This window comes from Pygocentrus nattereri, chromosome 3 (genome assembly GCF_015220715.1).
Source record: "Pygocentrus nattereri isolate fPygNat1 chromosome 3, fPygNat1.pri, whole genome shotgun sequence".
Lineage (NCBI taxonomy): Eukaryota > Metazoa > Chordata > Actinopteri > Characiformes > Serrasalmidae > Pygocentrus > Pygocentrus nattereri.
This window is the reverse complement of record NC_051213.1, coordinates 31,702,632-31,716,970: the sequence shown is the minus strand read 5'-3', so window position 1 is coordinate 31,716,970 and position 14,339 is coordinate 31,702,632.

Below are 14,339 nucleotides of genomic sequence, written 5' to 3'. Positions count from 1 at the left end.
AAGTGAAAGAGGTAATAGCCTAGCCGAGATGTAATTAGCTCCGGGCTATTATTGTATTAGCCCACTTCTGCTGTCGTTTTATTGCCATGCATGGAGCGCAGTTAGGATATTAGAAAGCCATCGTTTCGTCTTTGCGCTCACGAGTGTAAACGTGTTAATGTTACTTGAATAATTACAAGTGCTGTTCTTACATTAATATCAAATTAACTCCGCGAGGACGTTCAGTTACACTCTGCCAGGCTCATGTTTAATTCATATCAAAGTTCTTTTCATAGTCACTCTAAAGTGATTAGTTATTTATTTGGTGAGAGGGGGAAGAAGAAAAAAAAGAAGTGAAAAGCAACTCAGGTGTGGGGAGAAAATCCATCATCGTTGGGTGAGAAATTTCCTCACACCTCAACCACCTTCTCCACATTTTTAAATGAGCTGAGATTTATGTTCATGTGTCAAGTGCACTGTAGTCTGTGTGGGCCTGGAGCCAAACACATCCACCATTTACACTCATCAAAGAAGACAAATACAACTTGCATTAAGGCGCTTGGTACTGAACCGGACCACAACTGAAAAAGCCAGAGCTGCACGCACTGTCATCTTAAATTAGCTGACTTTACTCAGAAACATCAAGCAAATTTAATGCCTCAAAACAATTAATTGCTTGACAGGTCCAGGCTTAAATAACTATATACTTGAGTTACAGTTACTTACCAATTTTCAGTGATTCACACGTCTGCAGCAAGTAAGATGAACTAAAACAGCCCGATAATTAGAAATGTTTTCCATTGAGCTGGTAGCCCTGAACTTTTTCAGGTTCTGCTTACGCTTGACTTATTTTGATTGACTAGACTCAGATAGTTAATTTTGTGTAATGTATTGGCACCAATTGAAACAATTTCACCATATTAAACACACTGTTTTGTACAGTAATGAATAAATGGCTTAGATAAGACTAGAAACACTCATTTCTAAGGAGTCTTAATAGCTTAACACATATTTGCCCTTCCATTAGCCTTCATGGCAAAGGATTGAACTGATAAACAAACGCCGTCATGGTGAGAATAACATAACAGAGAAGTAATACTCTGCAAAGAGAATTATATTCAGAAATGAGAAAAATAAGAGTAAATTAGCAGCTTTTTTAGGCACAAGACTCCTCAGTCTGTACAGCTTGTCCAAATGAACTGATCTTAACTAGGTATTATACAAGAAGTAGTATGTGTTTCTAGATCTGTATGAGTAATTAGTAACAATTTCATGAAGTAAACCAAAAAAAAAAGTTAGGTTAGTGCAATTATTATATTTTACAGTGTAGGCTGAGCATGGACGTGGATTTGTACATAGTGAGGGACCAAGCAAGATGAATGAACTACAAGCGCACATTTATTTTGGTCCTTTTATGTCTCTGAAGAAACTTTGCAAAGGAAATGACTCACACATTTCCACGCTCATTTCCACGTTGACAAATTGCATGGCACTGCACCACATACATGCCAGTTCATCTTTTGCCCTCCCATCTCTTCCGGCGCTGCAGGGCTCAGTGATGCAGGCTTGTCCTAAATGCTCCTTCAGTGCTGGCAGCTCTCACCCAGGTGAGCGGGTTTGCACAGACGGCCATTCCCCTGCGCTGGCCTGGGCGTCTGCCAGCCTGCTCGCAAAGCCTAGTGCTCGCCCGCCAACCCATCTGGGAACCAAAGCATATTTAACAAGACCAAAATATACTTGCTGAGGGCATTTGTGATGTGTAAGGAAAACATGCAAGCATTTCGTAGCTCTTCAGAAGCTCAAATGCTCGCAAATGAACTTTGGAGAATGTAAATAAACAGGCTGGTCTATAAAGGCCTCGGAAGCCTGATGCTGATGTTGGGAAACCAAAGCGAACGTGGGTTTTAATCATCTTGCCCCGACGTTTCCTGTCAAAAAGTCGCTAAACGGCCTGAACGTGTGGCCAATTTGGCAAGGCACTTTTCAAGTGCTAATATTGACTCACCATTATTTATATTGCTTCAGTTCACATCATGCCAATCTACACACTCTAATAGGACGACTGCAGGAAAAGAAATCCTCACTCCTACTTTGGCGGCTGCTTAAAACTACACTCACGAAAAGGAGCAAACGACAGAGAGAGAGCAGAGGGGAGATGAAAAGAGCAGCAATCCTGTTTTGTCCTCAATGGGGTCCCTCTTGCACACAGAGGGGATCTACTAGTAGATTAAAGGTGAAATCCTGTGGGCCTTTGTCACCAGTCATGACAGCTAGCCGGGGTTAAAGGTTGCATGGACCTACTGAGACGACTTAGCTGACCCCCCACGACACAGCATACCAAAGGATGAAAGGCAACCTGAATCAATTCAGTTGAATTCTACAGGCCTCGCTATGGGTGGAAAGCTACTATAGGTTCCTGAACATGACACTTTTTTGAAAACAGGGAGAACTAGAGGATCTTTGGAGAAATTTTGAATAAATGTATGAGCCAAAACTAAAGACCGCATCTGCTATTAGGCCAGAATGGATAATTAGCTGGGTGCTCCAACAAGTAGGGAGTGCACACAGTCACAATATTGCGAAAAATGCATTGAAGAAGAAGGGGAAAAAGGAATCAGGAGCAAAGCTCAAATTGTGGAACTTCATCAAAGACATGCATTTTTTTTCTGTACGGCTCACAGACCCCTTTCGGAGCCCTAATCAGATCTCTCTATTAAAAACTCTCTATTAAAAACGGAAGCATTGATCTTGGTGCTGTTTTAGGTTTTACAAATCCTGTCACATTCAGCTGATTACCATGCAGAGCAATTCCCTTCTTTCTTTCCTTCTTCTTTTTTTGGTGTTCTTTTTGTCCTGCCAAACTGACAAAGCAAAACAGGGAGAAGATGGTAAAGGCGGCTTTCAAATCTCAGTTGTTAAAACATCTGCAAGCAATGTCGGGCATATGCTGCACTGACAGCTACAGTGGAGAAGTGGAAGACGTGAACAGACGCCGATGTGTGTGCGCGACACATCCCTCCAGATGTTGGCTTCGCAGAGACTTTCTAAGACAGAAGAAGGCTAGAGACGTGCGATGCCACACATTTTCATTTTGGTTTAATATCAAATGATACCAAGGCTAGTATCCTGATAATAGTATTTGTTGCACACATAAAGGGGCAATTTGCATGATTTCTACAGTGGGAGTCAAAAACAAGAGTTCAAAAAATATGAAATGATAGAGAAGATGGGACTCCTGACAACCGTGCAAGACCTGGTAGACCCCTAAAACTGTCCCATCAGACAATCAGTACTTAAAGTTTAATCTTGAGAGAGAAGAGAAAATCAAGCTCCACTCTTACGTCAGATCTGAAAAAATCCACAGGTGTTTCTGTCCATCTTCCACTGTGAGAAGACAACTCAAAACTATGAGTCTGAAAGGATGTATAGCTGTAGAGAAGAGCTTACTGAGAAAAGGAAATAGAGAAAAAGCAAATTTACAGAAGAATACCAAAGCTAGACTGAGATTTGGAGTAAAGTTTGCGATTGAGTTAGAGATTACTTGGACAGTGAGAAGCAGAAAATGCAACCAACTTCAAAGACTGAACTTCGAAAAATATCCCTGCAAGGCTCCCAAAAAGAATGAAAGCCATAACAAAGGCAAATAATGAATACTGAAAAAAGGTGATATCCCTGATACTAAAAAATCAAAACCTTTCAGGCCGATGGAGAATGTGTTGTATATAGTTCTATATAAGACCTTTTTTAAATGCTTCTATTTAGCGATACTATATATGTTCTACTACTGTTATGTCAAGCTTGTTACAGTAGCAGAACCTTTTAGGTGCTATATAGAACCATTTCCAAAAAGCTACTATAAAGCACCATATACAGCACATTCTTCATCAATCTGTACATCCACAATGTGAAGAATCATTAAAGCATGCAAATCGTTCTTTGAGTGTTCATGGTTCTATGTAGAACTGTTCATTATCATTACTACTCTTTTTTGAGAGTGTTGCCTGTGTCTGTGAGTGAGAGAAGCAGAAGGGAAGGGTGGATGAAAAAGTAGATCTTACACACTGGCTACATTCATTTTTTTGTTTTCACTTTTTCAGCATCAAAGACACGTGTTCTTTCATTAAAAGACAGATGTTCAGTTTAATGCTTAAAGAAAGCACAATGTTTTCATGTTAGGATTGGTTCTGAAAAGGAAACGAGTGGAAGTATCAGTACTTCAACATCAATCTGAGCCCCCAAAAGGAGTAGAGAAGCTTCCCACGGCAGTGAGGCGTTCCACTGAATGTTATGAGCCACTGCAGTATTCATACTCAGTCGAGCAAGAGGCAAAAACCTACACATGAAAAATCTACACAGCTCAGTGGGTTTGAGCTAAGAGTAACATACTCTCTTACTCATATATGTGCATTTGCATGCTCGCACACACCTTTGTGCTTGCCTCAGGGTGTCAAGAAGCTGCAATTCCATTCTCCTTCCTGTAATTCCACACTTCAAACAACGGCATCAAACAATGGCCACTCTGGACGGCCCTTTCCTCTCATACAGGCTAAAAAAAAACAGCTAGTGCAATAACAGCCGTGAGACTATGATTATTGGCTGCCTCCTTAGCAAGCAGCTATGAGGAATATCCTCCAAAACAATGCCAGAAGGCAACGAGATGCTTTGATAAAATCACCCTCTTTTTTCCTTCTAATGGAGGAAATCCTGCATGGAGTACATACTGCTGCAAGGACAAACCTCCAATTTACGCAATGACAAATGACAAAGGACACAGAAACACAGAAATGTATTTCTTTTCTTCCCCCAAATTCCAAGGCATCTGATTCAGATCTCAGGTGTTAGCTTTGTTGTAGCTGCGTAACCCCAGTTGCTAATCCTCAGGGCAAACAGAGGAAAAAATCCTTGTTAAAAAAGCCCGTGGAGCAGCTAAGACTACTGATTAGGATCAGAGTGACTTTGTAGACTGCAGAAATACAAAAGCATGGATGAAGGGCTTTACCGAGCTGGAGGAGAATTAGACTAGCCAGAGATCTGAGACTGCAGTACGAGATGCAGATTTGACATTACATGGAAGGTCAAGCTGTTTTTCCATGTATTTATGCCAAAGTGAAGCTCATGACTATCTACTACTTTTTTGTACTTAAGCCCTTTCCCCAGTATGCGCCTCGTAGGCTATAGGCTGAAATTAAGCTTGGCATCTCCAATTCATTATGCACATTCTTACCCTACTGCGAGTCTTCCGGCCTGTGCAAACATTTCTGGTATACGGTGGGCTTCCAATACTGTTTGATATCCCCTACAGAGTGAAAATAAGCCGTATACTAATGAGAGTTTCTCTGTTACCAGGGCTCATCTATAACATCAAACGGGAATGAGTGGTTGCAGGTGTCGGTGGATTAGATTTCTCCATCATGCATACACTGAATTGGATGTTTGTATATTCTTTTCACAAAAACAGACGAGGCTTCGCGAGCGTGCTGCTAGAAATCACCAGCAGTGTTTGTTTGCCAGTGTCCAAAACACTTCGGTCTTTAAGCACATTCAAAAAGCAGAAACCACATTAAAGGTAAGGAGGGGTTCCATAACCAAAAGCCCACAGTCGCTCCAGTCGCTTTCTGTGCAGCTAGAAAACAAAGTGGCACTCAGGCCGTGTGCGGCTGGGCTGTGGAGGGAAGTGGACTTTGTTCCAGATTTCCTCTTATTCTTCAGGAGGGGCTGCGTGTGGCTTTGATGTGGTGCTGGGGAGTGCACTAACCCAAGCCCGTCCAGATGGGGCCTCGCTTCACTGGCACTGGAGGAATATTTATGAAGATTTGAGGCATTCGCAGACACAGCACTGCTGTACAATTCAGCAGTTTACCAACAAAAGAAGCCCTCCTAATAAGCACACACACAGGCAAAAAAAAAAAAAAAGAAAAAGACAAAAGACCGCAGGATCGAAACATTTCGCTCTAAAAGTGCCCTGAGCACGAAGGACCTCTTTTAGTCAGACCCACACAAGGCATTTGTACAGCAATCAGCTTCTACAAGGACACACACAAAGCACATTTTGTTATGATTGAACAATTGGCAACATCTTAACCTTCTGCATTGGCGCTCTTACCTACAAACTCAAGACTAGAGCAGAACACTGTCCTTCAACATACTACTGCTATTAATTCAGTCCTTGCAGCTTTCATGAAAAAAGGAGGAAGGAAGGACGCTGCAGGACATTCTCAGTTCATCTACTCAGATGTGGTGAATATGCTTATGTGGGAAAGAATATATTCCAAAGGTATTTAACAAATACTTATGCAATGCATGAAAATGGCCAAAATGTATTTATTTACATTTGTTATTACATTATGTCAAATGTATGTATTGCAATTGTTTTAACAAGCGTTACTGATATAAATATAAAAGAGCTGAATGAATGGTACTGACTTGGCATTAACTGTGTATATATGCAGTAAGACAGCACTCACACAGAATGTATTTCATATAAACAGGATAGCAAATCAGACCATAAACCATAGTGTTTAGAATGTGTTTCAAATATCTAAAAAATATATGTTCATGTAATTTTTCCCATATGGGTGCTTTTGAGGCCTGCCTGCACTTTTGGAAACCTCTGGAATCAACACAACCTCTGACTGTGAAGAACGTGTAGCTGAAAGAAGACTGAGTCACACCAGTAGCTCATATCATATTTACAAAATATATTAAAATCACTGCAAACAGATTTCTTTCTTTGGAAGGAGTTTTAATAAAATTTAAGGTGTCAAAAGTTCTACATGATGCCATTAAATAGCGACTTATGGTCCATATGGTTTCTCTACATGAGACATATAACTGTGAGAAACCATTTTAAAGTTAATAATCTCTACTTAATATAAAGCTTTGAGGAAGAACCCTTAAATATGCGAAAGTTCTTTGAACCTTTAAAAGGTTCTTCACACCTGCATCTGGTTTTAGAAGCAAAATGGTTCTTCTATGGCCAAAGGGTTCTTGTACTGTTCTATGAAAAAACACGAACTGGTATACAACTTTTACATTATTTAGAGGTTCTTTAAAGTTTCAAAAGGTTCTTCTCGTTCGCACATCTCATTTACAAAACAGTTAAAAGAACCATGCAATAAAATGTTCTTTAGGGAAGCAAAAGTGGCTCTTTGGCCTCACTCCAAAGAATCCTTTTTGGTACTTCTACTTAAGAATGTAGATCTTTTAAAAATATTGTAATGTTTTAAAGTCTTACGCAATTTTTATCAATAAGTCATATGACAGCACAAAAAGATAGTTGCTGGACAGATTCTTAAAAAAATGTTATGTCCAATGGCAGCTGAGCACCGCCAGCCTCCATCCACTCAGCATGGCCCTGATCCTGCTGCCTGATCCAGGATATTAAAGAATAGTGGCAAATATCTGCTCATTCAACTCCACTCCAGGATGATGTCACAACCTGAAACCTTCTTTTCCGCCATGCTGAAGAAATTTCAACCAATCTTTAGTGCTCTGGGCTAGTTGGAAAACAGGCTGTTGGCAAGATCATTTTTTATAAGATACTGTGGATACTGAAGGCGTAGGCAGTTCTCTTTTAAGCTCTAAATGTTGCACGGCCATGACTTGCTGGGGTGGAAAAAGTACAGAGAAATTTTACTTTGATGAAAGTATGAACACTGTCTCAAAATCTCAAAAAATACTTGAGTGAAAGTAAACCACTTTCTGTATTTGAACATGGTCAAGCATATACAAGTAAAACATGTTGTAATAAGCAAGTTAAAGGCCCCAGATCCGACATTCTTCTTGTATTATTTCTTTTTTGTGTGCGGATTCATGCACCAAAAACAACTGTAACTGACTTTTACATGTTTTTTCCAACCTCTCTTTATCCCTAAGAATTAAACACACTTTTTGTCACTGTACCTGACTAAAATAACTCAAATAAAAGTATGTGGACACCTCTCCTAATTATTGAGTTCAGGTGTTTCAACCACATTAATTTTATACCCTAACAGGTGTATAAAATCAAGCATAGAGCCATGCAATCTCCATAGACAAACACTGGCAGTAGAATGGGATGTGCTGAAAAGCTCAGTGGCTTTAAACACACAAAAACACAAGACAGCTTGTGAAGTTTCTACTTTGGTCAAATGTAAGTGCTGCTATTGTGAAAGGGAAGTGTCTAAAATCAGCAACAGCTCAGCCACAAAACGGTAGACCATGCAAAGTCACAGATTGGGGCCACTAAGCGTTGAAGCACCTGTCCTCTGTTGCATCACTCACTAACTGTTTCTAACTACCTCTAAATGCAACATCTGCACAGGAACTGAACCTTGGGATTGTCATGAAATGGGTTTCCATGGGCGATATGCACATTGCCAAGCATTGGCTGAAGTGCTGTAAAGAACACTGCAGCTGGACTCTGGAGCTTTGGACATGCGTTGGAGTATGGAGTGATGAATCATGCTTCAGTATCTAGCAGTCTGATGGATGAATGTGGATTTGACAGATGCTACCTTACCTACCCTACTGCGTAGTGTCAACAGTAAAGTCTGATGGAGGAGGGATAATAGGTCTGTTTTTAATAGGGCCGTTTTTCAGGGTTTGGGTTCAGCCCATTAGCTGCAGTGAAGGAATACAAAAGCATTTTAGACACTTAAATTATTCCAGCTTTGTGGCATCAATTTAGCAAAGATCCTTTCCTGTTCCAACATGACTGTGCCCCTGTGCACAAAGTGAGCTCCATAAAGACACGGTTTGACGAGTTTGATGTGGAGGAACTTCAGGGGAGGAACATAGCCCTAACCTCAACTCCAGTGAACATCTTTGGGATGAACTGAAACGTTGATTGTTAGCCAGGTCTCCCTGTCCAACATCATGCTCTTTCAACCGAATGGGCACAAATTCCCAAAGACATGCTTCAAAACCTTGTGGAAAACCTTCCCAGAGAAGTAGAGCTGCTATAGCTGCAATGAGAGCCAATGCCACATCAATGCCTAAAGTTTTGGAAAGGAATGTCCAACAAGCTCATGTGTCCCCATACTTTTGGCCACACAGCGTATGTAAGTAAACCCTCTTGTCATTGGCTGTCTTGTATGATGCTACATTTAAAAACGGTTCAGGCTAAAACACTCCTTGTAAGTTCAGTGTGAATAGGCAAGGCTAAACTGCTAGGACTGAGAAGACAGATAAATGTAAATGTTTTATTTTTCATAACATTTACATATATAAATGAACTCAAATTGAGCTTTTTAGTAGCTTATCAAGTGCTCATTTTAAAAAGGGAAGACAATTCAGTTTTCCTTTATATAAAAACAAGCAAGGGAAATAAAATGAATACATTCTCTTCAGGATCAATATGTATGTATCTACAGCAAGAAACAATGACAATTCTAATTTAACAAGCTGCCTCTGTACAAATTTTAAATGCAAGCTGAAGCATTTCACACACTGTTTCTGTACTGGGAGCACCTGGCAGCGCAGACTGTCACTAGATCATTCCCTCCTCAAAGCTGCTCTGCTAATCTTATGCTTTGGATGCATTTTCAAAGACTTTTTTGATTTTGAATTTAAAAGAACTTGCCTGCTCTGTTAGGTCTCGTTACCTCCTTATTTATGGTCCATATGAGGCCCCTCCACCCAGGGACATGCTGCAGCTTTTTTAATATTGGCTGGTTTAAGTGCCAATTTCATGGACTCAGACTGCAGTCTTGGACTAAATTTGTCAATGGGGATTAACCACTAAAAACTTGAACCTGCAGCTGGAAAGTCATCCAAAAGGCTTTCAGGCACATAAGCAAAGCTGAGAGATCAGCTCATTGTACTTTTCTAATCACTGGAACAAGCTGGAAGATGCCTGTATTTATAAAGTTTGCATTAACTGGATCCAACTGCAGTTAAAGACCTAATCAGTGTGAAGGATCTGAAGAAGTTTGATATTTTTGTGCAGCTAATGTCGTAATTTATGCAACGCTTAATTTGATTAGTTGAAAATTTTTCTCCCCCACACTGTTTACACTTTATGCTGCTGCTAATTTTCTGTTTTAACACACACAGAAACAGAAAGTACATACATTAGAAGACTTTTATAAGATCATTTTTGATTTGCAGCCCACTTGGTCAGTGCATGTTGTTGCTCCTAAGCAAGCTTTTCAGTAGGTCATTGTGACGAAAATCAACTAAACAAACAGGAATTAGACTAAAGAGAACAACAAACAAGACGAGCTGTTATAATGTAACAAAATACACGTGAAATTTAAATTGAATTTATAAAAAGCTGAGCTGAACCTGATATTGTGACAGTTTAATAGCTGCATCTGTAACTTAGAATGCACTACTTTTAAGAGGAAGGAATTGCAAATATTAAATCTTTGACACAGTGTTCGAGGCTTCATGCCTTCAGCTTGTAGCTGCAACCGAATGACAGCCGCTAAGTTACATTTGCTCTCATGTTCTAGTGCTAAAGCTTGTAATGATTACTATCACAGACTAATGGAATCGCAGTTTCAGTCTGTATCATCAGTCTGCTCTGAAAAAGCATTATTGTTTCATTTCACAGGAATATATTAACGTCACGGCTGCCAGAGTTTACCTATAATTAGAAAGTATTTGCTAGCTATTTTAGAGAGCTTGTCGTTATCAATGTTCCAGTTTCCGAGCAGCTTATTTAAGAGCTCAAATAGAGTCTATAAAGCAGTCTTTTCCCACAAATGACCTTCCTGCACTGTGACTACACCTAAAGCAGTTTAAAGGGTAGCATCATCGCTTTCAGCTCTGGAAGATCTGAAGGCGTTGAGCAGTAAAAGAAATCCTGGGAGTTTGTGAGCAGCGTGGTGCAGTGGTATGGGTACATCAGGCACTTTGGGTGGTGTCAATTTCTTATAGATTTTGTCAAACCTATCAATTAATATTGTCTTCTAAAGTCAACATTGATAGATTTGAGAAAAAAAAATGCAAATAAAAAAATGTACAATGCATCCCTTTCATTTTCCATATGAACATTAAATCCTTTGCATTGTAGTCTGCATATGGAGTAAGAACAAAGCTCTTGAGACCTGTTAACAGTGGCAAGAATAAAAGACTAAAATTGAAGAAAAAAAGGATTTCTGGATGCTTCACAGATCAGCCACACTGAGCACAAGCCCTTGGAAAAAAGTGAATTTAAAATTCTCTGAGCAATGCCTAGTGCACCATGACATGAGAAACTAGCCCTCTTCGTGGCCAGTCCAGCAGGGGTTATGCATATAATTCCAAGTGGGGGGTAGAGCCATCTAAAGCCTCTTCTACTCAGGGAAATTTCATTTACAATGTCTTCATTTGCATCAAGATCTATGCTCAGAAGCTTCAATTTCATATTACAGGTGCTGACTGTGTAGGTAAGCTCACACCGTCCACTGCCAGCTGGAATATTAGAGCAATATGTCTTAGGTTTCTAATGACTCTGTTGAAACAGTCTCAGTGGGATAAAAACGAAAGCTCTCAACCTTAAATTTGCTATGCCTAGCAGCCCTTTACATGTCAACAAACCATACTCATAAGGCAAGAGCCCCCCTGCTTAGCCATGCTGGCCCTTCAGCAGTAGAATAAGCTTTCCACATTGATCCAGACAGCTCAGACACTCCCTATGTTCTGGAGGCATTGAAAAACTCATCTCTTCAACTAATACTCAAGGCTAATTCCTTTGTCTCTTTTCTTACACTTCACCAAAATGAAATTGTTACACGTTACACATACTTAATGATATTTCTTAGCTTAGGACATTGAGATACCTAAAACACTGTAAATGCCGTCTTACGCCAAGACTTCACATACATAAAAATGTGCTACTCCTTATACAGACTCCTTCATACAATCTTTGAAATTTGAACATCCCTTGTCAAGTTACAGGTTTTGTTCATTTTCTAAGTGAAAAGTTAACACATCTTCTCCAGATGTGTTAACAAATATGGCATTTTCCTGCTAATTTTAGCGTGTCCATTTAATATGCTGGAAAATTAATCAAACTGTAGCAAATGTGCTAGAACTTTTGCACAAGCTACCTTTTTTCTTAATACAGTAAATCCAGCAAAGGAACAGTTTGTGTATTAAAATGGGTTCTCTGTAGAGGATGTGTTAACTTATTTCCACTTAGAGAAACAACAAACATAATTCGGAATTTTGGCACCCAGAGTTTTGCATACAACTGTATATTTACTTAGCTCAATACTTCTACTCAAAATATCTGAATTAATGCTGAACAGTCTTTCTGCATTAATGGTGCCTACACAGATGTGCAAGTTAACCACTAATACCTCCCCCGCCCAACAATTTGAAAAGCTGACTCATCAGATCACAATACATGTCTCTACTGAGCATCAGTCACTTCCACATGAGCTTAAGTCCAGAGAGGTTGGTAGTGTTATTGACATGACTTCCACTGTGCACAGCACAGTCTTAACTTGCGTTTACTGAATGCAACAACGGACATCGTTTATTGATAAGTTTTACGCGTATTCCCAAGCCCATGTGAATGATGTCCATCAGAGGAGCATGCTGGTTTTTAAAGCAGTGCCATATGAAGGACTGAAGGTCACAGGCATTCAATCGCATTTTCTTGCTTTGCTTTTTATGCAAAGAATTTTTCTGATTTCTCTGGATTCCCTGAATCTTTTGGTAGTATTATGCATTGTAAAGCGTGATATACCTACAGTCCTTGAAATCGCTTATTGAAAAATGTTGTTTAACAGCTGAGCTATTTTTTGGCAAGGTGGTGAACCTCAAACCATCCATGCTCATAAAAGGACTAGACTTTTCCTGGATGCTCCTTTTATAAGCAAGCATGGCTACATCACTTACTTGTTTTTTTTTGAACATTTAACATCGTTCTTAGTCATAAATTGACCCTATGCCAAGTTTTCTAAAAGATGATGCAGGAACCAACATAACATAAATCACATATCTTGTCTTTTGTTTAAAAGCAGGTCAAAGTGGATTTACAATCACACGCACTGCATTTTACATGGTAAACTGGGAGGGTTACTTGTAAATTGCACAATGCTACAGGTTGATGATTACCTGTTTGAGGAAATGGAAAACACTTTACTGAAGGGTAGTGTTCATAAGGCTACATGACACCTACATAAGCCTTTCATGACCACTGACATAAACCTATATTACCATTAATAAAGGCTTTTCCCAACAAGCATCAGTTACCATAAAACATCCTGAAGAGCAAGGACACCGAAACTGATAAAAGTGGCCTTATGACAACTGAGTAAGCCTTTTTAAATGTTAGTGTTTGTCATTTTGTCAGTTGTCATGAAATGCTCATGTAGGGGTTTGTATAGTCTTTTGTATGCTGTCCTTTACCAAAATTAAAAATAATATTTACCAAGATTTACATAAAATTAACATAAGAACAGGGCATAACTGTCTGCCAAAACTATACACGCTAAACACACTGGAATTTTATTTTGAAATGGACAAAAGAACATCCTCATAAAAAAGGCAAAGGATGTCATCCAGTTTCCTACTTGTAGAAATGCAAAAGCAGCGTGCAGAGTTTAACTCCCTCTTTTGAAGAGCTGAAGCTTAGTGTTATTGTATATAGCTCAGATATCAGCAGCCCAGTTTGAGCTGCTTTTAAGAAATGCACGTTCATCACGAAGCAGAGGACAAAAGTTCTGCTTCTGCGATTTGTAAGAAGTTGCTGAGATAGAAAAAGAGCGTCGCTGAACAACTACCGTAGTGAAATGATAGAGATACTATCATTTTGAACACACTCTCCATGTTTACCACAGTGGCTACCCAAGGATACTTTGAGGAAAGCAGCTAGGCCTTCCACATTTACATGCACTATATTTCCAAAAGTATTCACTCACCCATTCAAATCACTGGATGCAGTCCAATCACTTCCATGGTCACAGATGTATAAAACTAAGCACCTAGGCCTGCAGACTGCTTCTACAAACATTAGTGAAAGAATGGGTCACTCTCAGGAGCTCACTGAACATTCCTAAACCTTGTGGAAAGCCTTCCCAGAAGAGTTGAAGCTGTTATAGCTGCAAAGGGTGGGCCGACATCATATTAAACCCTATGAAGAATGGGATCTCACTCAATTTCCTACACGTGTGAAGCCAGATGAGCGAATACTTTTGGCAATAGAGTACATTTCATTATTACCCACCTTTTATCTTAACATATTTTAAGACCTCTATGAAGTGGAAACATTTCTGCCCCACAACACATCTATCCTTTTTGAATTCATAATCCATGCAGTGTCTTTTCAGTGTTTTATTTGCTGTCCTGTAGCTGCTCTCCCATTTTTTTATGTTCACTGTTGCCTGGATATTTTTGATTGCTAGACTTTACTAAAGGCACTAGGCAGTTTGACCCTCAATTCA